General features: G+C 42.1%; 21 non-coding genes across 21 annotated transcripts; all 21 read right to left on the bottom strand.

Moving 5' to 3' along the window:
- Nucleotides 1-215: 215 nt before the first annotated feature.
- Trnaa-agc (transfer RNA alanine (anticodon AGC)) lies at nt 216-288 on the bottom strand. The gene has a single exon. It is a non-coding gene; the product is annotated as a tRNA-Ala (tRNA).
- Nucleotides 289-679: 391 nt separating this feature from the next.
- On the bottom strand, nt 680-752 carry Trnaa-agc (transfer RNA alanine (anticodon AGC)). The gene has a single exon. It is a non-coding gene; the product is annotated as a tRNA-Ala (tRNA).
- Nucleotides 753-1,115: 363 nt separating this feature from the next.
- Trnaa-agc (transfer RNA alanine (anticodon AGC)) lies at nt 1,116-1,188 on the bottom strand. Its single transcript has one exon. It is a non-coding gene; the product is annotated as a tRNA-Ala (tRNA).
- Nucleotides 1,189-2,015: 827 nt separating this feature from the next.
- Nucleotides 2,016-2,088, bottom strand: Trnaa-agc (transfer RNA alanine (anticodon AGC)). Its single transcript has one exon. It is a non-coding gene; the product is annotated as a tRNA-Ala (tRNA).
- A 363-nt stretch (nt 2,089-2,451) lies between these two features.
- Trnaa-agc (transfer RNA alanine (anticodon AGC)) lies at nt 2,452-2,524 on the bottom strand. Its single transcript has one exon. It is a non-coding gene; the product is annotated as a tRNA-Ala (tRNA).
- Nucleotides 2,525-2,887: 363 nt separating this feature from the next.
- Nucleotides 2,888-2,960, bottom strand: Trnaa-agc (transfer RNA alanine (anticodon AGC)). Its single transcript has one exon. It is a non-coding gene; the product is annotated as a tRNA-Ala (tRNA).
- A 363-nt stretch (nt 2,961-3,323) lies between these two features.
- Trnaa-agc (transfer RNA alanine (anticodon AGC)) lies at nt 3,324-3,396 on the bottom strand. The gene has a single exon. It is a non-coding gene; the product is annotated as a tRNA-Ala (tRNA).
- Nucleotides 3,397-4,223: 827 nt separating this feature from the next.
- Trnaa-agc (transfer RNA alanine (anticodon AGC)) lies at nt 4,224-4,296 on the bottom strand. Its single transcript has one exon. It is a non-coding gene; the product is annotated as a tRNA-Ala (tRNA).
- A 363-nt stretch (nt 4,297-4,659) lies between these two features.
- On the bottom strand, nt 4,660-4,732 carry Trnaa-agc (transfer RNA alanine (anticodon AGC)). Its single transcript has one exon. It is a non-coding gene; the product is annotated as a tRNA-Ala (tRNA).
- Nucleotides 4,733-5,587: 855 nt separating this feature from the next.
- Trnaa-agc (transfer RNA alanine (anticodon AGC)) lies at nt 5,588-5,660 on the bottom strand. Its single transcript has one exon. It is a non-coding gene; the product is annotated as a tRNA-Ala (tRNA).
- A 391-nt stretch (nt 5,661-6,051) lies between these two features.
- Nucleotides 6,052-6,124, bottom strand: Trnaa-agc (transfer RNA alanine (anticodon AGC)). The gene has a single exon. It is a non-coding gene; the product is annotated as a tRNA-Ala (tRNA).
- A 1,728-nt stretch (nt 6,125-7,852) lies between these two features.
- On the bottom strand, nt 7,853-7,925 carry Trnaa-agc (transfer RNA alanine (anticodon AGC)). The gene has a single exon. It is a non-coding gene; the product is annotated as a tRNA-Ala (tRNA).
- A 391-nt stretch (nt 7,926-8,316) lies between these two features.
- On the bottom strand, nt 8,317-8,389 carry Trnaa-agc (transfer RNA alanine (anticodon AGC)). Its single transcript has one exon. It is a non-coding gene; the product is annotated as a tRNA-Ala (tRNA).
- Nucleotides 8,390-9,216: 827 nt separating this feature from the next.
- On the bottom strand, nt 9,217-9,289 carry Trnaa-agc (transfer RNA alanine (anticodon AGC)). The gene has a single exon. It is a non-coding gene; the product is annotated as a tRNA-Ala (tRNA).
- Nucleotides 9,290-9,652: 363 nt separating this feature from the next.
- Nucleotides 9,653-9,725, bottom strand: Trnaa-agc (transfer RNA alanine (anticodon AGC)). Its single transcript has one exon. It is a non-coding gene; the product is annotated as a tRNA-Ala (tRNA).
- A 391-nt stretch (nt 9,726-10,116) lies between these two features.
- On the bottom strand, nt 10,117-10,189 carry Trnaa-agc (transfer RNA alanine (anticodon AGC)). Its single transcript has one exon. It is a non-coding gene; the product is annotated as a tRNA-Ala (tRNA).
- A 6,889-nt stretch (nt 10,190-17,078) lies between these two features.
- Trnaa-agc (transfer RNA alanine (anticodon AGC)) lies at nt 17,079-17,151 on the bottom strand. The gene has a single exon. It is a non-coding gene; the product is annotated as a tRNA-Ala (tRNA).
- Nucleotides 17,152-17,542: 391 nt separating this feature from the next.
- On the bottom strand, nt 17,543-17,615 carry Trnaa-agc (transfer RNA alanine (anticodon AGC)). The gene has a single exon. It is a non-coding gene; the product is annotated as a tRNA-Ala (tRNA).
- Nucleotides 17,616-18,006: 391 nt separating this feature from the next.
- Trnaa-agc (transfer RNA alanine (anticodon AGC)) lies at nt 18,007-18,079 on the bottom strand. The gene has a single exon. It is a non-coding gene; the product is annotated as a tRNA-Ala (tRNA).
- A 391-nt stretch (nt 18,080-18,470) lies between these two features.
- On the bottom strand, nt 18,471-18,543 carry Trnaa-agc (transfer RNA alanine (anticodon AGC)). The gene has a single exon. It is a non-coding gene; the product is annotated as a tRNA-Ala (tRNA).
- Nucleotides 18,544-19,398: 855 nt separating this feature from the next.
- Nucleotides 19,399-19,471, bottom strand: Trnaa-agc (transfer RNA alanine (anticodon AGC)). The gene has a single exon. It is a non-coding gene; the product is annotated as a tRNA-Ala (tRNA).
- Between the last annotated feature and the right edge of the window lie 1,031 nt (nt 19,472-20,502).

Genomic DNA, 20,502 nt, shown 5'->3' with positions numbered 1-20,502 from the left:
AGTGTAGGTGTGTGTGCGCGTAGAAATTGAAGTGTTTAGAACCTGACCGAGTCCAGTGAATGCACTGTCTATATGTGAGCCCCAAACAAAGGTAATTTCTTTTGCCCAAGCTGGGTAATTGCCTTCTCTCATGTGTGCTAGTCCCTCTCTTCATGACATTTGTGAGGGAACAAAAATGAACACGATTGCACAAAAGTATAACATGCAAAAAGAACTGGAGAATCCGGGTATCGATCCCGGTACCTCTCGCATGCTAAGCGAGCGCTCTACCATTTGAGCTAATTCCCCTGACGATCTACAAAGTGTGTCTTCATTAACTGTATTCTTGACAATCAGATTAACCCGTTTGGCGGCATGATAACCGACCGTTATTGTCATGATGGTAACAGACGCGCTGCTTCAGCTTTGTGAAAACATGCTTTCAGGTTGAGGAGTCAGTGTAGGTGTGTGTGCGCGTAGAAATTGAAGTGTTTAGAACCTGACCGAGTCGAGTGAATGCACTGTCTATATGTGAGCCCCAAACAAAGGTAATTTCTTTTGCCCAAGCTGGGTATCAATGCAAGCGTCTCCCACCTGCAAAAATTGCCTTCTCTCATGTGTGCTAGTCCCTCTCTTCATGACATTTGTGAGGGAACAAAAATGAACACGATTGCACAAAAGTATAACATGCAAAAAGAACTGGAGAATCCGGGTATCGATCCCGGTACCTCTCGCATGCTAAGCGAGCGCTCTACCATTTGAGCTAATTCCCCTGACGATCTACAAAGTGTGTCTTCATTAACTGTATTCTTGACAATCAGATTAACCCGTTTGGCGGCATGATAACCGACCGTTATTGTCATGATGGTAACAGACGCGCTGCTTCAGCTTTGTGAAAACATGCTTTCAGGTTGAGGAGTCAGTGTAGGTGTGTGTGCGCGTAGAAATTGAAGTGTTTAGAACCTGACCGAGTCCAGTGAATGCACTGTCTATATGTGAGCCCCAAACAAAGGTAATTTCTTTTGCCCAAGCTGGGTAATTGCCTTCTCTCATGTGTGCTAGTCCCTCTCTTCATGACATTTGTGAGGGAACAAAAATGAACACGATTGCACAAAAGTATAACATGCAAAAAGAACTGGAGAATCCGGGTATCGATCCCGGTACCTCTCGCATGCTAAGCGAGCGCTCTACCATTTGAGCTAATTCCCCTGACGATCTACAAAGTGTGTCTTCATTAACTGTATTCTTGACAATCAGATTAACCCGTTTGGCGGCATGATAACCGACCGTTATTGTCATGATGGTAACAGACGCGCTGCTTCAGCTTTGTGAAAACATGCTTTCAGGTTGAGGAGTCAGTGTAGGTGTGTGTGCGCGTAGAAATTGAAGTGTTTAGAACCTGACCGAGTCCAGTGAATGCACTGTCTATATGTGAGCCCCAAACAAAGGTAATTTCTTTTGCCCAAGCTGGGTAATTGCCTTCTCTCATGTGTGCTAGTCCCTCTCTTCATGACATTTGTGAGGGAACAAAAATGAACACGATTGCACAAAAGTATAACATGCAAAAAGAACTGGAGAATCCGGGTATCGATCCCGGTACCTCTCGCATGCTAAGCGAGCGCTCTAACATTTGAGCTAATTCCCCTGACGATATACAAAGTGTGTCTTCATTAACTGTATTCTTGACAATCAGATTAACCCGTTTGGCGGCATGATAACCGACCGTTATTGTCATGATGGTAACAGACGCGCTGCTTCAGCTTTGTGAAAACATGCTTTCAGGTTGAGGAGTCAGTGTAGGTGTGTGTGCGCGTAGAAATTGAAGTGTTTAGAACCTGACCGAGTCGAGTGAATGCACTGTCTATATGTGAGCCCCAAACAAAGGTAATTTCTTTTGCCCAAGCTGGGTATCAATGCAAGCGTCTCCCACCTGCAAAAATTGCCTTCTCTCATGTGTGCTAGTCCCTCTCTTCATGACATTTGTGAGGGAACAAAAATGAACACGATTGCACAAAAGTATAACATGCAAAAAGAACTGGAGAATCCGGGTATCGATCCCGGTACCTCTCGCATGCTAAGCGAGCGCTCTACCATTTGAGCTAATTCCCCTGACGATCTACAAAGTGTGTCTTCATTAACTGTATTCTTGACAATCAGATTAACCCGTTTGGCGGCATGATAACCGACCGTTATTGTCATGATGGTAACAGACGCGCTGCTTCAGCTTTGTGAAAACATGCTTTCAGGTTGAGGAGTCAGTGTAGGTGTGTGTGCGCGTAGAAATTGAAGTGTTTAGAACCTGACCGAGTCGAGTGAATGCACTGTCTATATGTGAGCCCCAAACAAAGGTAATTTCTTTTGCCCAAGCTGGGTAATTGCCTTCTCTCATGTGTGCTAGTCAATCTCTTCATGACATTTGTGAGGGAACAAAAATGAACACGATTGCACAAAAGTATAACATGCAAAAAGAACTGGAGAATCCGGGTATCGATCCCGGTACCTCTCGCATGCTAAGCGAGCGCTCTACCATTTGAGCTAATTCCCCTGATGATCTACAAAGTGTGTCTTCATTAACTGTATTCTTGACAATCAGATTAACCCGTTTGGCGGCATGATAACCGACCGTTATTGTCATGATGGTAACAGACGCGCTGCTTCAGCTTTGTGAAAACATGCTTTCAGGTTGAGGAGTCAGTGTAGGTGTGTGTGCGCGTAGAAATTGAAGTGTTTAGAACCTGACCGAGTCGAGTGAATGCACTGTCTATATGTGAGCCCCAAACAAAGGTAATTTCTTTTGCCCAAGCTGGGTAATTGCCTTCTCTCATGTGTGCTAGTCCCTCTCTTCATGACATTTGTGAGGGAACAAAAATGAACACGATTGCACAAAAGTATAACATGCAAAAAGAACTGGAGAATCCGGGTATCGATCCCGGTACCTCTCGCATGCTAAGCGAGCGCTCTACCATTTGAGCTAATTCCCCTGATGATCTACAAAGTGTGTCTTCATTAACTGTATTCTTGACAATCAGATTAACCCGTTTGGCGGCATGATAACCGACCGTTATTGTCATGATGGTAACAGACGCGCTGCTTCAGCTTTGTGAAAACATGCTTTCAGGTTGAGGAGTCAGTGTAGGTGTGTGTGCGCGTAGAAATTGAAGTGTTTAGAACCTGACCGAGTCGAGTGAATGCACTGTCTATATGTGAGCCCCAAACAAAGGTAATTTCTTTTGCCCAAGCTGGGTAATTGCCTTCTCTCATGTGTGCTAGTCCCTCTCTTCATGACATTTGTGAGGGAACAAAAATGAACACGATTGCACAAAAGTATAACATGCAAAAAGAACTGGAGAATCCGGGTATCGATCCCGGTACCTCTCGCATGCTAAGCGAGCGCTCTACCATTTGAGCTAATTCCCCTGACGATCTACAAAGTGTGTCTTCATTAACTGTATTCTTGACAATCAGATTAACCCGTTTGGCGCCATGATAACCGACCGTTATTGTCATGATGGTAACAGACGCGCTGCTTCAGCTTTGTGAAAACATGCTTTCAGGTTGAGGAGTCAGTGTAGGTGTGTGTGCGCGTAGAAATTGAAGTGTTTAGAACCTGACCGAGTCCAGTGAATGCACTGTCTATATGTGAGCCCCAAACAAAGGTAATTTCTTTTGCCCAAGCTGGGTAATTGCCTTCTCTCATGTGTGCTAGTCCCTCTCTTCATGACATTTGTGAGGGAACAAAAATGAACACGATTGCACAAAAGTATAACATGCAAAAAGAACTGGAGAATCCGGGTATCGATCCCGGTACCTCTCGCATGCTAAGCGAGCGCTCTAACATTTGAGCTAATTCCCCTGACGATATACAAAGTGTGTCTTCATTAACTGTATTCTTGACAATCAGATTAACCCGTTTGGCGGCATGATAACCGACCGTTATTGTCATGATGGTAACAGACGCGCTGCTTCAGCTTTGTGAAAACATGCTTTCAGGTTGAGGAGTCAGTGTAGGTGTGTGTGCGCGTAGAAATTGAAGTGTTTAGAACCTGACCGAGTCGAGTGAATGCACTGTCTATATGTGAGCCCCAAACAAAGGTAATTTCTTTTGCCCAAGCTGGGTATCAATGCAAGCGTCTCCCACCTGCAAAAATTGCCTTCTCTCATGTGTGCTAGTCCCTCTCTTCATGACATTTGTGAGGGAACAAAAATGAACACGATTGCACAAAAGTATAACATGCAAAAAGAACTGGAGAATCCGGGTATCGATCCCGGTACCTCTCGCATGCTAAGCGAGCGCTCTACCATTTGAGCTAATTCCCCTGACGATCTACAAAGTGTGTCTTCATTAACTGTATTCTTGACAATCAGATTAACCCGTTTGGCGGCATGATAACCGACCGTTATTGTCATGATGGTAACAGACGCGCTGCTTCAGCTTTGTGAAAACATGCTTTCAGGTTGAGGAGTCAGTGTAGGTGTGTGTGCGCGTAGAAATTGAAGTGTTTAGAACCTGACCGAGTCCAGTGAATGCACTGTCTATATGTGAGCCCCAAACAAAGGTAATTTCTTTTGCCCAAGCTGGGTAATTGCCTTCTCTCATGTGTGCTAGTCAATCTCTTCATGACATTTGTGAGGGAACAAAAATGAACACGATTGCACAAAAGTATAACATGCAAAAAGAACTGGAGAATCCGGGTATCGATCCCGGTACCTCTCGCATGCTAAGCGAGCGCTCTACCATTTGAGCTAATTCCCCTGATGATCTACAAAGTGTGTCTTCATTAACTGTATTCTTGACAATCAGATTAACCCGTTTGGCGGCATGATAACCGACCGTTATTGTCATGATGGTAACAGACGCGCTGCTTCAGCTTTGTGAAAACATGCTTTCAGGTTGAGGAGTCAGTGTAGGTGTGTGTGCGCGTAGAAATTGAAGTGTTTAGAACCTGACCGAGTCGAGTGAATGCACTGTCTATATGTGAGCCCCAAACAAAGGTAATTTCTTTTGCCCAAGCTGGGTATCAATGCAAGCGTCTCCCACCTGCAAAAATTGCCTTCTCTCATGTGTGCTAGTCCCTCTCTTCATGACATTTGTGAGGGAACAAAAATGAACACGATTGCACAAAAGTATAACATGCAAAAAGAACTGGAGAATCCGGGTATCGATCCCTGTACCTCTCGCATGCTAAGCGAGCGCTCTACCGTTTGAGCTAATTCCCCTGACGATCTAAAAAGTGTGTCTTCATTAACTGTATTCTTGACAATCAGATTAACCCGTTTGGCGGCATGATAACCGACCGTTATTGTCATGATGGTAACAGACGCGCTGCTTCAGCTTTGTGAAAACATGCTTTCAGGTTGAGGAGTCAGTGTAGGTGTGTGTGCGCGTAGAAATTGAAGTGTTTAGAACCTGACCGAGTCCAGTGAATGCACTGTCTATATGTGAGCCCCAAACAAAGGTAATTTCTTTTGCCCAAGCTGGGTATCAATGCAAGCGTCTCCCACCTGCAAAAATTGCCTTCTCTCATGTGTGCTAGTCCCTCTCTTCATGACATTTGTGAGGGAACAAAAGTGAACACGATTGCACAAAAGTATAACATGCAAAAAGAACTGGAGAATCCGGGTATCGATCCCGGTACCTCTCGCATGCTAAGCGAGCGCTCTACCATTTGAGCTAATTCCCCTGACGATCTACAAAGTGTGTCTTCATTAACTGTATTCTTGACAATCAGATTAACCCGTTTGGCGGCATGATAACCGACCGTTATTGTCATGATGGTAACAGACGCGCTGCTTCAGCTTTGTAAAAACATGCTTTCAGGTTGAGGAGTCAGTGTAGGTGTGTGTGCGCGTAGAAATTGAAGTGTTTAGAACCTGACCGAGTCCAGTGAATGCACTGTCTATATGTGAGCCCCAAACAAAGGTAATTTCTTTTGCCCAAGCTGGGTATCAATGCAAGCGTCTCCCACCTGCAAAAATTGCCTTCTCTCATGTGTGCTAGTCCCTCTCTTCATGACATTTGTGAGGGAACAAAAATGAACACGATTGCACAAAAGTATAACATGCAAAAAGAACTGGAGAATCCGGGTATCGATCCCGGTACCTCTCGCATGCTAAGCGAGCGCTCTACCATTTGAGCTAATTCCCCTGACGATATACAAAGTGTGTCTTCATTAACTGTATTCTTGACAATCAGATTAACCCGTTTGGCGGCATGATAACCGACCGTTATTGTCATGATGGTAACAGACGCGCTGCTTCAGCTTTGTGAAAACATGCTTTCAGGTTGAGGAGTCAGTGTAGGTGTGTGTGCGCGTAGAAATTGAAGTGTTTAGTAACCTGACCGAGTCGAGTGAATGCACTGTCTATATGTGAGCCCCAAACAAAGGTAATTTCTTTTGCCCAAGCTGGGTAATTGCCTTCTCTCATGTGTGCTAGTCCCTCTCTTCATGACATTTGTGAGGGAACAAAAATGAACACGATTGCACAAAAGTATAACATGCAAAAAGAACTGGAGAATCCGGGTATCGATCCCGGTACCTCTCGCATGCTAAGCGAGCGCTCTAACATTTGAGCTAATTCCCCTGACGATCTACAAAGTGTGTCTTCATTAACTGTATTCTTGACAATCAGATTAACCCGTTTGGCGGCATGATAACCGACCGTTATTGTCATGATGGTAACAGACGCGCTGCTTCAGCTTTGTGAAAACATGCTTTCAGGTTGAGGAGTCAGTGTAGGTGTGTGTGCGCGTAGAAATTGAAGTGTTTAGAACCTGACCGAGTCCAGTGAATGCACTGTCTATATGTGAGCCCCAAACAAAGGTAATTTCTTTTGCCCAAGCTGGGTATCAATGCAAGCGTCTCCCACCTGCAAAAATTGCCTTCTCTCATGTGTGCTAGTCCCTCTCTTCATGACATTTGTGAGGGAACAAAAATGAACACGATTGCACAAAAGTATAACATGCAAAAAGAACTGGAGAATCCGGGTATCGATCCCGGTACCTCTCGCATGCTAAGCGAGCGCTCTAACATTTGAGCTAATTCCCCTGACGATCTAAAAAGTGTGTCTTCATTAACTGTATTCTTGACAATCAGATTAACCCGTTTGGCGGCATGATAACCGACCGTTATTGTCATGATGGTAACAGACGCGCTGCTTCAGCTTTGTGAAAACATGCTTTCAGGTTGAGGAGTCAGTGTAGGTGTGTGTGCGCGTAGAAATTGAAGTGTTTAGAACCTGACCGAGTCGAGTGAATGCACTGTCTATATGTGAGCCCCAAACAAAGGTAATTTCTTTTGCCCAAGCTGGGTAATTGCCTTCTCTCATGTGTGCTAGTCCCTCTCTTCATGACATTTGTGAGGGAACAAAAATGAACACGATTGCACAAAAGTATAACATGCAAAAAGAACTGGAGAATCCGGGTATCGATCCCGGTACCTCTCGCATGCTAATCGAGCGCTCTACCATTTGAGCTAATTCCCCTGACGATCTACAAAGTGTGTCTTCATTAACTGTATTCTTGACAATCAGATTAACCCGTTTGGCGGCATGATAACCGACCGTTATTGTCATGATGGTAACAGACGCGCTGCTTCAGCTTTGTGAAAACATGCTTTCAGGTTGAGGAGTCAGTGTAGGTGTGTGTGCGCGTAGAAATTGAAGTGTTTAGAACCTGACCGAGTCCAGTGAATGCACTGTCTATATGTGAGCCCCAAACAAAGGTAATTTCTTTTGCCCAAGCTGGGTATCAATGCAAGCGTCTCCCACCTGCAAAAATTGCCTTCTCTCATGTGTGCTAGTCCCTCTCTTCATGACATTTGTGAGGGAACAAAAATGAACACGATTGCACAAAAGTATAACATGCAAAAAGAACTGGAGAATCCGGGTATCGATCCCGGTACCTCTCGCATGCTAAGCGAGCGCTCTACCATTTGAGCTAATTCCCCTGACGATCTAAAAAGTGTGTCTTCATTAACTGTATTCTTGACAATCAGATTAACCCGTTTGGCGGCATGATAACCGACCGTTATTGTCATGATGGTAACAGACGCGCTGCTTCAGCTTTGTGAAAACATGCTTTCAGGTTGAGGAGTCAGTGTAGGTGTGTGTGCGCGTAGAAATTGAAGTGTTTAGAACCTGACCGAGTCGAGTGAATGCACTGTCTATATGTGAGCCCCAAACAAAGGTAATTTCTTTTGCCCAAGCTGGGTATCAATGCAAGCGTCTCCCACCTGCAAAAATTGCCTTCTCTCATGTGTGCTAGTCCCTCTCTTCATGACATTTGTGAGGGAACAAAAATGAACACGATTGCACAAAAGTATAACATGCAAAAAGAACTGGAGAATCCGGGTATCGATCCCGGTACCTCTCGCATGCTAAGCGAGCGCTCTACCATTTGAGCTAATTCCCCTGACGATCTACAAAGTGTGTCTTCATTAACTGTATTCTTGACAATCAGATTAACCCGTTTGGCGCCATGATAACCGACCGTTATTGTCATGATGGTAACAGACGCGCTGCTTCAGCTTTGTGAAAACATGCTTTCAGGTTGAGGAGTCAGTGTAGGTGTGTGTGCGCGTAGAAATTGAAGTGTTTAGAACCTGACCGAGTCCAGTGAATGCACTGTCTATATGTGAGCCCCAAACAAAGGTAATTTCTTTTGCCCAAGCTGGGTAATTGCCTTCTCTCATGTGTGCTAGTCCCTCTCTTCATGACATTTGTGAGGGAACAAAAATGAACACGATTGCACAAAAGTATAACATGCAAAAAGAACTGGAGAATCCGGGTATCGATCCCGGTACCTCTCGCATGCTAAGCGAGCGCTCTAACATTTGAGCTAATTCCCCTGACGATATACAAAGTGTGTCTTCATTAACTGTATTCTTGACAATCAGATTAACCCGTTTGGCGGCATGATAACCGACCGTTATTGTCATGATGGTAACAGACGCGCTGCTTCAGCTTTGTGAAAACATGCTTTCAGGTTGAGGAGTCAGTGTAGGTGTGTGTGCGCGTAGAAATTGAAGTGTTTAGAACCTGACCGAGTCGAGTGAATGCACTGTCTATATGTGAGCCCCAAACAAAGGTAATTTCTTTTGCCCAAGCTGGGTATCAATGCAAGCGTCTCCCACCTGCAAAAATTGCCTTCTCTCATGTGTGCTAGTCCCTCTCTTCATGACATTTGTGAGGGAACAAAAATGAACACGATTGCACAAAAGTATAACATGCAAAAAGAACTGGAGAATCCGGGTATCGATCCCGGTACCTCTCGCATGCTAAGCGAGCGCTCTACCATTTGAGCTAATTCCCCTGACGATCTACAAAGTGTGTCTTCATTAACTGTATTCTTGACAATCAGATTAACCCGTTTGGCGGCATGATAACCGACCGTTATTGTCATGATGGTAACAGACGCGCTGCTTCAGCTTTGTGAAAACATGCTTTCAGGTTGAGGAGTCAGTGTAGGTGTGTGTGCGCGTAGAAATTGAAGTGTTTAGAACCTGACCGAGTCGAGTGAATGCACTGTCTATATGTGAGCCCCAAACAAAGGTAATTTCTTTTGCCCAAGCTGGGTAATTGCCTTCTCTCATGTGTGCTAGTCCCTCTCTTCATGACATTTGTGAGGGAACAAAAATGAACACGATTGCACAAAAGTATAACATGCAAAAAGAACTGGAGAATCCGGGTATCGATCCCGGTACCTCTCGCATGCTAAGCGAGCGCTCTACCATTTGAGCTAATTCCCCTGACGATATACAAAGTGTGTCTTCATTAACTGTATTCTTGACAATCAGATTAACCCGTTTGGCGGCATGATAACCGACCGTTATTGTCATGATGGTAACAGACGCGCTGCTTCAGCTTTGTGAAAACATGCTTTCAGGTTGAGGAGTCAGTGTAGGTGTGTGTGCGCGTAGAAATTGAAGTGTTTAGAACCTGACCGAGTCGAGTGAATGCACTGTCTATATGTGAGCCCCAAACAAAGGTAATTTCTTTTGCCCAAGCTGGGTATCAATGCAAGCGTCTCCCACCTGCAAAAATTGCCTTCTCTCATGTGTGCTAGTCCCTCTCTTCATGACATTTGTGAGGGAACAAAAATGAACACGATTGCACAAAAGTATAACATGCAAAAAGAACTGGAGAATCCGGGTATCGATCCCGGTACCTCTCGCATGCTAAGCGAGCGCTCTACCATTTGAGCTAATTCCCCTGACGATCTACAAAGTGTGTCTTCATTAACTGTATTCTTGACAATCAGATTAACCCGTTTGGCGGCATGATAACCGACCGTTATTGTCATGATGGTAACAGACGCGCTGCTTCAGCTTTGTGAAAACATGCTTTCAGGTTGAGGAGTCAGTGTAGGTGTGTGTGCGCGTAGAAATTGAAGTGTTTAGAACCTGACCGAGTCCAGTGAATGCACTGTCTATATGTGAGCCCCAAACAAAGGTAATTTCTTTTGCCCAAGCTGGGTATCAATGCAAGCGTCTCCCACCTGCAAAAATTGCCTTCTCTCATGTGTGCTAGTCCCTCTCTTCATGACATTTGTGAGGGAACAAAAATGAACACGATTGCACAAAAGTATAACATGCAAAAAGAACTGGAGAATCCGGGTATCGATCCCGGTACCTCTCGCATGCTAAGCGAGCGCTCTAACATTTGAGCTAATTCCCCTGACGATCTACAAAGTGTGTCTTCATTAACTGTATTCTTGACAATCAGATTAACCCGTTTGGCGGCATGATAACCGACCGTTATTGTCATGATGGTAACAGACACGCTGCTTCAGCTTTGTGAAAACATGCTTTCAGGTTGAGGAGTCAGTGTAGGTGTGTGTGCGCGTAGAAATTGAAGTGTTTAGAACCTGACCGAGTCGAGTGAATGCACTGTCTATATGTGAGCCCCAAACAAAGGTAATTTCTTTTGCCCAAGCTGGGTAATTGCCTTCTCTCATGTGTGCTAGTCCCTCTCTTCATGACATTTGTGAGGGAACAAAAATGAACACGATTGCACAAAAGTATAACATGCAAAAAGAACTGGAGAATCCGGGTATCGATCCCGGTACCTCTCGCATGCTAATCGAGCGCTCTTTTTTTTTTTTTTCATTAAAATATTTATTCACAAATTTGTAGAATTACAGTCGCAGACAGTGCTTACACTACCACCTCATAAATAAAATATGTATCACAGATTTGGGGTGGCAGTGCCTAACATTTCAATTGAAAAGAGAGGAAGTATATTTTCATAGAAATGTTCAGAAGTTTTTTATAGGTTACAATGAAGAAATATACCCGAATAAATGTATAATATATTTAATGTAGCTAATCTGAGTACCCCAGTATTTTATAAAGCATTATGTAATATTCTAATCTAACGGTGAGTGTAGAACAATCTCATTTCCATCGAACGATATGAATGTATTGCTCATGCCATATTTTTGAATGAAAATGTGTGATTGATTTGCTTTGGAATATTTAAAGAACAACAGGCTAAAATGACGTCTTATCAATGATTTGAAAAATGCCTTCATGTGAAATGAAATCATGTTTTGGCTCAATATCACCCTCCTTTTAAATACAGCTAGACGATAAATTGAGAATACAATGTCCATGAATGCTTTAGACGACAACTTCTTTTCCGGTAAGAACCCAAACAATAACCAGATAGATAACTGTCCAAAACTAAAGCCTGTGTCCTGGCACACATCTGTCAACATTTCAATGATGAGGTCTTGCAAGGGCGATAACTCCTTGCAGAAGACGAACAGATGTAAAATGTCTTCTGTTTGTATGTGACACACTGGACAAACATCAGTGTTTGACAGTCCAATTTTTAGAAGTTTATCATATGTGAAAACAATAATATGTGCAATTTAAAAATCTAACTGTATGGAGTCTGTTGATTTATCTTTTTCCCATACATTCATCCAAATATCTTTCCAATTAATATCCAGTGCAAACTGATTCCACCAAGCGATAGCTACTGGTTCCTTGAAATGTTTTTTCCTGAGAACTTCATAACAAAATTTTGTTGTGAATAAATCAACAGACAGATCCTGGTTTTGAACAGTGCATGTTATGTCTCTTGATGGGGAGTTAGTGGCAACCTCTGACAAAATGATCTTTTTCCACTCTGACGGAAGCGCTAATAAAATAATGGCATAACATTGTTGTATGGTACTTACATCCATCTCAGGTAAGGTGTCATGGATTATATTAACAATAATGTGTCCAGACATGAATTTTGGAATAACTTCAAAACAAATATGCTTGATGCAAATAATTCCACTTGAAATAAATGACTGAAACATAAGAGTTTTTCCATTGAATGTAATCAATGGATTCTTAAATATTGGCTGATTCATGATATCATCTACCTTTTTAAGTAATGGTCTTTTTCCTTCATTCAATTCATTCCATGCAGCTAGTAACTCTGCATAAAATGGACTTATATTCTGTAAATAGGCTTTATCATATTCAAGGCTTAAAGCATCAATTCCTAAGTTCATTTTCAGAAGATGTGACATAAAATATACAAATGTTTGTTTCCAAATACAACTGAGCTGACAATTGACATAGGCTCTCAGTAATTTCAGCCTTAAAGCATATTTTTTAAACGTAAATCTGGTATATTAAGACCTCCATCTAAACAAACACCAATGCATGTACCGTGTGCTATTTTGGCAGGTTTGTTATGCCATAAAAAGTCTCTAAACATTTGTGTAAATTTATTCTCCACCCAATATGGAACAGGTAGTACAGTGAACATATACCACAAACGAGAGCTCATAAGGATATTAATAACAATGGCTCTGCCTTGTAAGGTTAACTGTCTACGCAGCCATGAATTTAACAGTGCTTGTATTTTTTCCATTTTCTTCCTCCAGTTTAAAGTTTCACACATCGCTTTGTCGATGCCGAAATAAATGCCCAATACTTCTATACAATCTCTTTTCACTTTAACCGGAATGTTGATTGAAAAATCTCTAAACCTTGTTTTACCCAATAACAAAATTTGCGATTTTTCAACATTGATTTTTGCACCCGTTGCCTCACAATAGAAGTTAACTGTACTAAATGTTTCAAGGACAGAGTTAACATCTGAGACAGTAACTGTTGTGTCATCAGCATGTTGGTATATCAAAGAATTAATATCATTACTGATGTTAATTCCATGAATATCAGGATTGTTTTTTATTATTAAATTCAGTGGCTCTGACACCAACACATATAGCATAGAGCTCATTGGATCCCCCTGCCTAACTCCACGAGTTAAAGTGAAGTATGGTGTCAAATGACCATTGCATTTCACAGAACTCTTTATATCAGTATATAGGATCTTAATCCATGAAATGAAAAAATCTCCAAAGTTAAATTTCCTAAGAATTTGAAATAAATATTGGTGCGATACCCTATCAAAGGCTTTTTCTTGATCTATTTTAATGAGATAGGAGTCATCATTATGATTACTGACAACATCAATGACATCTCTAACAGAATGTAGGTTACTGGCTATGTCTCTTCCTGGTATGCAACAAGATTGTTCAGGGGAGACAACTGAAGCCATCACATTTCTCAATCTCAACGACAACACTCTAGAAATGAGCTTAGAGTCTACATTAATCAATGAGATAGGTCTGTAACACTTAATGTCCCTTTTGTCACCTTTCTTTTTATAAAATAAACTAATAATACTCTTTTTCATGGAGCGAGAAAGATTGCTCTTTGTATATACCATCTACAACTTCTAAAAAGAAGGGACATAAAATATTCCACAACTTTAAATAAAACTCAACAGTTAGGCCGTCCGGACCCGGTGATTTATTCTTTTTCATTCCTTTGAGTGCTTTTGTAAGCTCACTCTGAGAAATAGGTACGTCACATGATTGTTTTTCTTCTTCAGAAAGTTTTTTCCCAATATTATCAATGAGACTTTGTTGTTTTACGAAATCACATTGCTCAGCAGTAAATAAGGATGAGTAAAATTGCTGAGCAGTATCTAAAATATCCTCTGTATTCCTGGCTATAGTACCATCTTCCTTGTACAGTGATTTTATTGAATTAGCCTGTTGTTTACTTTTTTCAAGTTCAAAAAGTAAGTGGTGTTTCTATCTGACTCCAGCGTGCACTGAGCTTTTGACCTGAGAATAGCACCCTTGCATTTATTATTCTCATACACCTCTAGTTCACTTTCCAATAATTGTAAATCGGTAGATTTATAGCCAGGAATGGAGGATATTTTATGATATTCAATTCTAAGCTTATTTTGAATTTTATAATAATCAGCTTTTGCTTCCCTGTTTTTCTTAGATGCATAAAATCTGGAAAATGTTTTAAATTTGTATTTTAAGTTATCCCACCATATCAATGGATCTGTTTCAAGTAAAGGGCATTGTTTTGCCTCCTCTATTAATGCAATAATTCGTAAGTAGAATGTGAAATCTTCCAGAAGCTGATTATTAAAAATCCATACCCCAGGACCTCTTTCTACTGAAGAAAAGTCCAATCTGAGGGCTACTATACTGTGATCGCTCACAGAGGAATATCTAATGTAACTATTTACAGCACTTGTAATGAGATCTCTTGAAACAATCATCAGATCAATTCTAGATTGTTTCATACTTCCTAACACAGACTGTATTCTGGTAAATTCTTTTTTGTCATAGTTTTTATATCTCCATATATCAACTAGGCTGTTGTCAGAGAGAAAATCGTTTAAAACATTGCTACTTTGAATATTAAACGATATATTGTTGATGCCTTTATCAAGTAAAGGATTTAATATCTCATTAAAATCCCCAGCACAAATTATGTGTTCTTTCTCAATCCATGTTGTCAAATTCTTGAAAAAATCTATTCTCTCTTTACTCTCATTTGGGGCATACACGTTTAATAAAGCAACTGATCTATCTTCAATAGCTAGGGAAGCCTTTATTAATCTTCCTTCTTCATCTTTTCTAAGCAGCTTAACATTTTGCTCAAAACCATCTGAGACTAATATAGCTACACCTCTTCTATTATTTTCTGCATTAGAATATAAAATAGTTCCTGGCCACAAATGTTTATATTTTTCTATATATTCATCCGACCAAAAAGTTTCCTGCAAAAAAGCAATATTGACTTGAGAATTCCTAATTAGTGCAAATACATTTTGCATTTTGGCTATATCCCGGAGTCCATTTACATTCCATGACCATACTGTGACCATTGCAGAAAAGAGAAATAGATGCTTACTAGACAACATTATGGAGTTTCCATAACATTTTCCAACACACCTGATAATTCTCTTCTGTCATTGACCTTTTCTGCTTTCTTTTTCTTTTGTTGGTCTTTTTTACTTTCTCTCACTTTATTCTTCAAGTCATTGTTTTGTAATACCGTCTCTGATAATTTAGGCTGCAGTTTGTGCCTTCTTGCACGTTTACGCGACGCAATTGTCCACTTTGCAGATGATACACCGGTTGGTTTTTGAATGTCTTTATCCTCTTCTCTTGTGTCCAGGCTTTCCTGAAGCAAAGCGTTCTTGTCTGTGGTGTCCTTGTCCTCCTTCTCGCAATCAGAAATATCCTCAGCAAATGGAATTACTTGCGTATTATCTTCCTTCGCCGTTTTTTCAGTTCCTTGTAATTTTGTCTCTTCTTTTTGATTTCTCTTGGTTTCTTCTGTTCCATCTGCATGATTCTCCTTTGAAATATGTTCCAGAGGAACCTCATCCCAGGATTTTGTTGGGGCTAACTCCCTCTCCAAATCCGAATCAGAATCGCTAAACCTTTCCTCATCCTCTATATCGGAGAAACAGTTGCAGATTTCAATTGAACGAAAACAGATATGACAACTACGTTGCTGATTTTCTTCTGCTTTGCAATTTCTGGCAATGTGTCCACTTCCACTGCATTTATAACATTTGGTGTTAGGACAATCCTTCACCACGTGACCTCCAGAATTGCACTTGAAGCATAACCGTTCTTGGTTATTGTGTATAACTCTAAAATACCTGTATCCATTCAGGGTGTTAAACCCCATTGAATACGGTAATGAGTTACATTCAGGGGGAAATACCACCCTCACATATCTTGTACCATCAAAAATGTGTGTGCCTTTAAGAGTTCTGTGCTTGATGTCACTTTTCATAGTTATTCCTCTCTTACTGAGAACTTTTTCTATTTCTTCATCATCGATGTACGGTGGGAGATGAAGAAATGACACCACTACACTGTCACTCTGAAGCAGTCTGAATGAGATCTTCTGATCTTCTATGACTAGGTCATTTGTTTCAGCAAGAATCCTTGCCTCGGTGCTGTCAGGGACTGTTACATCAAAGCAATCTGTGCCTTTCAACACACATGCCCACACATCAGATACATACTCCAACAAAACATTGCAAAGCGTGCTTGCGGTTACAACTCTGTTGTCTCCTACATGAACTTCAATTGTGCAATCCTTCTGATACTTTCTTTTTGAATAGGAGTCCGCCATTTTGTCTCCAGTCAGCAAGATGTCAACAATACAGCGACCGTATATAGCACGCACCTAAGTGCTTGCTAACGAGGTAGGTTCACACACAATTACATTGTAAATGTTATCCTACCTTTGGGCACCAAATTCAAGTTCAGACGTCCCTTTAAATGACGATCTCCGAGAAAACTTGTCACTCTCTCCTAAATCCGTTCATACACCTCCAATTCAAGGTAACCTTGAGCTAATTCCCCTGACGATCTACAAAGTGTGTCTTAATTAACTGTATTCTTGACAATCAGATTAACCCGTTTGGCGCCATGATAACCGACCGTAATCGTCATGATGGTAACAGACGCGCTGCTTCAGCTTTGTGAAAACATGCTTTCAGGTTGAGGAGTCAGTGTAGGTGTGTGTGTGCGTAGAAATTGAAGTGTTTAGAACCTGACCGAGTCGAGTGAATGCACTGTCTATATGTGAGCCCCAAACAAAGGTAATTTCTTTTGCCCAAGCTGGGTATCAATGCAAGCGTCTCCCACCTGCAAAAATTGCCTTCTCTCATGTGTGCTAGTCCCTCTCTTCATGACATTTGTGAGGGAACAAAAATGAACACGATTGCACAAAAGTATAACATGCAAAAAGAACTGGAGAATCCGGGTATCGATCCCGGTACCTCTCGCATGCTAAGCGAGCGCTCTACCATTTGAGCTAATTCCCCTGACGATCTACAAAGTGTGTCTTCATTAACTGTATTCTTGACAATCAGATTAACCCGTTTGGCGCCATGATAACCGACCGTTATTGTCATGATGGTAACAGACGCGCTGCTTCAGCTTTGTGAAAACATGCTTTCAGGTTGAGGAGTCAGTGTAGGTGTGTGTGCGCGTAGAAATTGAAGTGTTTAGAACCTGACCGAGTCCAGTGAATGCACTGTCTATATGTGAGCCCCAAACAAAGGTAATTTCTTTTGCCCAAGCTGGGTATCAATGCAAGCGTCTCCCACCTGCAACAATTGCCTTCTCTCATGTGTGCTAGTCCCTCTCTTCATGACATTTGTGAGGGAACAAAAATGAACACGATTGCACAAAAGTATAACATGCAAAAAGTACTGGAGAATCCGGGTATCGATCCCGGTACCTCTCGCATGCTAAGCGAGCGCTCTACCATTTGAGCTAATTCCCCTGACGATCTACAAAGTGTGTCTTCATTAACTGTATTCTTGACAATCAGATTAACCCGTTTGGCGCCATGATAACCGACCGTTATTGTCATGATGGTAACAGACGCGCTGCTTCAGCTTTGTGAAAACATGCTTTCAGGTTGAGGAGTCAGTGTAGGTGTGTGTGCGTGTAGAAATTGAAGTGTTTAGAACCTGACCGAGTCGAGTGAATGCACTGTCTATATGTGAGCCCCAAACAAAGGTAATTTCTTTTGCCCAAGCTGGGTATCAATGCAAGCGTCTCCCACCTGCAAAAATTGCCTTCTGTCATGTGTGCTAGTCCCTCTCTTCATGACATTTGTGAGGGAACAAAAATGAACACAATTGCACAAAAGTATAACATGCAAAAAGAACTGGAGAATCCGGGTATCGATCCCGGTACCTCTCGCATGCTAAGCGAGCGCTCTACCATTTGAGCTAATTCCCCTGACGATCTACAAAGTGTGTCTTCATTAACTGTATTCTTGACAATCAGATTAACCCGTTTGGCGCCATGATAACCGACCGTTATTGTCATGATGGTAACAGACGCGCTGCTTCAGCTTTGTGAAAACATGCTTTCAGGTTGAGGAGTCAGTGTAGGTGTGTGTGCGCGTAGAAATTGAAGTGTTTAGAACCTGACCGAGTCGAGTGAATGCACTGTCTATATGTGAGCCCCAAACAAAGGTAATTTCTTTTGCCCAAGCTGGGTATCAATGCAAGCGTCTCCCACCTGCAAAAATTGCCTTCTCTCATGTGTGCTAGTCCCTCTCTTCATGACATTTGTGAGGGAACAAAAATGAACACGATTGCACAAAAGTATAACATGCAAAAAGAACTGGAGAATCCGGGTATCGATCCCGGTACCTCTCGCATGCTAAGCGAGCGCTCTACCATTTGAGCTAATTCCCCTGACGATCTACAAAGTGTGTCTTCATTAACTGTATTCTTGACAATCAGATTAACCTGTTTGGCGCCATGATAACCGACCGTTATTGTCATGATGGTAACAGACGCGCTGCTTCAGCTTTGTGAAAACATGCTTTCAGGTTGAGGAGTCAGTGTAGGTGTGTGTGTGCGTAGAAATTGAAGTGTTTAGAACCTGACCGAGTCCAGTGAATGCACTGTCTATATGTGAGCCCCAAACAAAGGTAATTTCTTTTGCCCAAGCTGGGTATCAATGCAAGCGTCTCCCACCTGCAAAAATTGCCTTCTCTCATGTGTGCTAGTCCCTCTCTTCATGACATTTGTGAGGGAACAAAAATGAACACGATTGCACAAAAGTATAACATGCAAAAAGAACTGGAGAATCCGGGTATGGATCCCGGTACCTCTCGCATGCTAAGCGAGCGCTCTACCATTTGAGCTAATTCCCCTGACGATCTACAAAGTGTGTCTTCATTAACTGTATTCTTGACAATCAGATTAACCCGTTTGGCGCCATGATAACCGACCGTTATTGTCATGATGGTAACAGACGCGCTGCTTCAGCTTTGTGAAAACATGTTTTCAGGTTGAGGAGTCAGTGTAGGTGTGTGTGCGCGTAGAAATTGAAGTGTTTAGAACCTGACCGAGTCCAGTGAATGCACTGTCTATATGTGAGCCCCAAACAAAGGTAATTTCTTTTGCCCAAGCTGGGTATCAATGCAAGTGTCTCCCACCTGCAAAAATTGCCTTCTCTCATGTGTGCTAGTCCCTCTCTTCATGACATTTGTGAGGGAACAAAAATGAACACGATTGCACAAAAGTATAACATGCAATAGGAACTGGAGAATCCGGGTATCGATCCCGGTACCTCTCGCATGCTAAGCGAGCGCTCTACCATTTGAGCTAATTCCCCTGACGATCTACAAAGTGTGTCTTCATTAACTGTATTCTTGACAATCAGATTAACCCGTTTGGCGCCATGATAACCGACCGTTATTGTCATGATGGTAACAGACGCGCTGCTTCAGCTTTGTGAAAACATGCTTTCAGGTTGAGGAGTCAGTGTAGGTGTGTGTGCGCGTAGAAATTGAAGTGTTTAGAACCTGACCGAGTCGAGTGAATGCACTGTCTATATGTGAGCCCCAAACAAAGGTAATTTCTTTTGCCCAAGCTGGGTATCAATGCAAGCGTCTCCCACCTGCAAAAATTGCCTTCTCTCATGTGTGCTAGTCCCTCTCTTCATGACATTTGTGAGGGAACAAAAATGAACACGATTGCACAAAAGTATAACATGCAAAAAGAACTGGAGAATCCGGGTATCGATCCCGGTACCTCTTGCATGCTAAGCGAGCGCTCTACCATTTGAGCTAATTCCCCTGACGATCTACAAAGTGTGTCTTCATTAACTGTATTCTTGACAATCAGATTAACCTGTTTGGCGCCATGATAACCGACCGTTATTGTCATGATGGTAACAGACGCGCTGCTTCAGCTTTGTGAAAACATGCTTTCAGGTTGAGGAGTCAGTGTAGGTGTGTGTGTGCGTAGAAATTGAAGTGTTTAGAACCTGACCGAGTCCAGTGAATGCACTGTCTATATGTGAGCCCCAAACAAAGGTAATTTCTTTTGCCCAAGCTGGGTATCAATGCAAGCGTCTCCCACCTGCAAAAATTGCCTTCTCTCATGTGTGCTAGTCCCTCTCTTCATGACATTTGTGAGGGAACAAAAATGAACACGATTGCACAAAAGTATAACATGCAAAGAGAACTGGAGAATCCGGGTATCGATCCCGCTACCTCTCGCATGCTAAGCGAGCGCTCTACCATTTGAGCTAATTCCCCTGACGATCTACAAAGTGTGTCTTCATTAACTGTATTCTTGACAATCAGATTAACCCGTTTGGCGCCATGATAACCGACCGTTATTGTCATGATGGTAACAGAC

This window comes from Haliotis asinina, chromosome 6, assembly GCF_037392515.1.
Source record: "Haliotis asinina isolate JCU_RB_2024 chromosome 6, JCU_Hal_asi_v2, whole genome shotgun sequence".
NCBI lineage: Eukaryota > Metazoa > Mollusca > Gastropoda > Lepetellida > Haliotidae > Haliotis > Haliotis asinina.
Note: the sequence above shows the minus strand (reverse complement) of the source record. Positions and strands in the feature narration are given on the sequence as shown.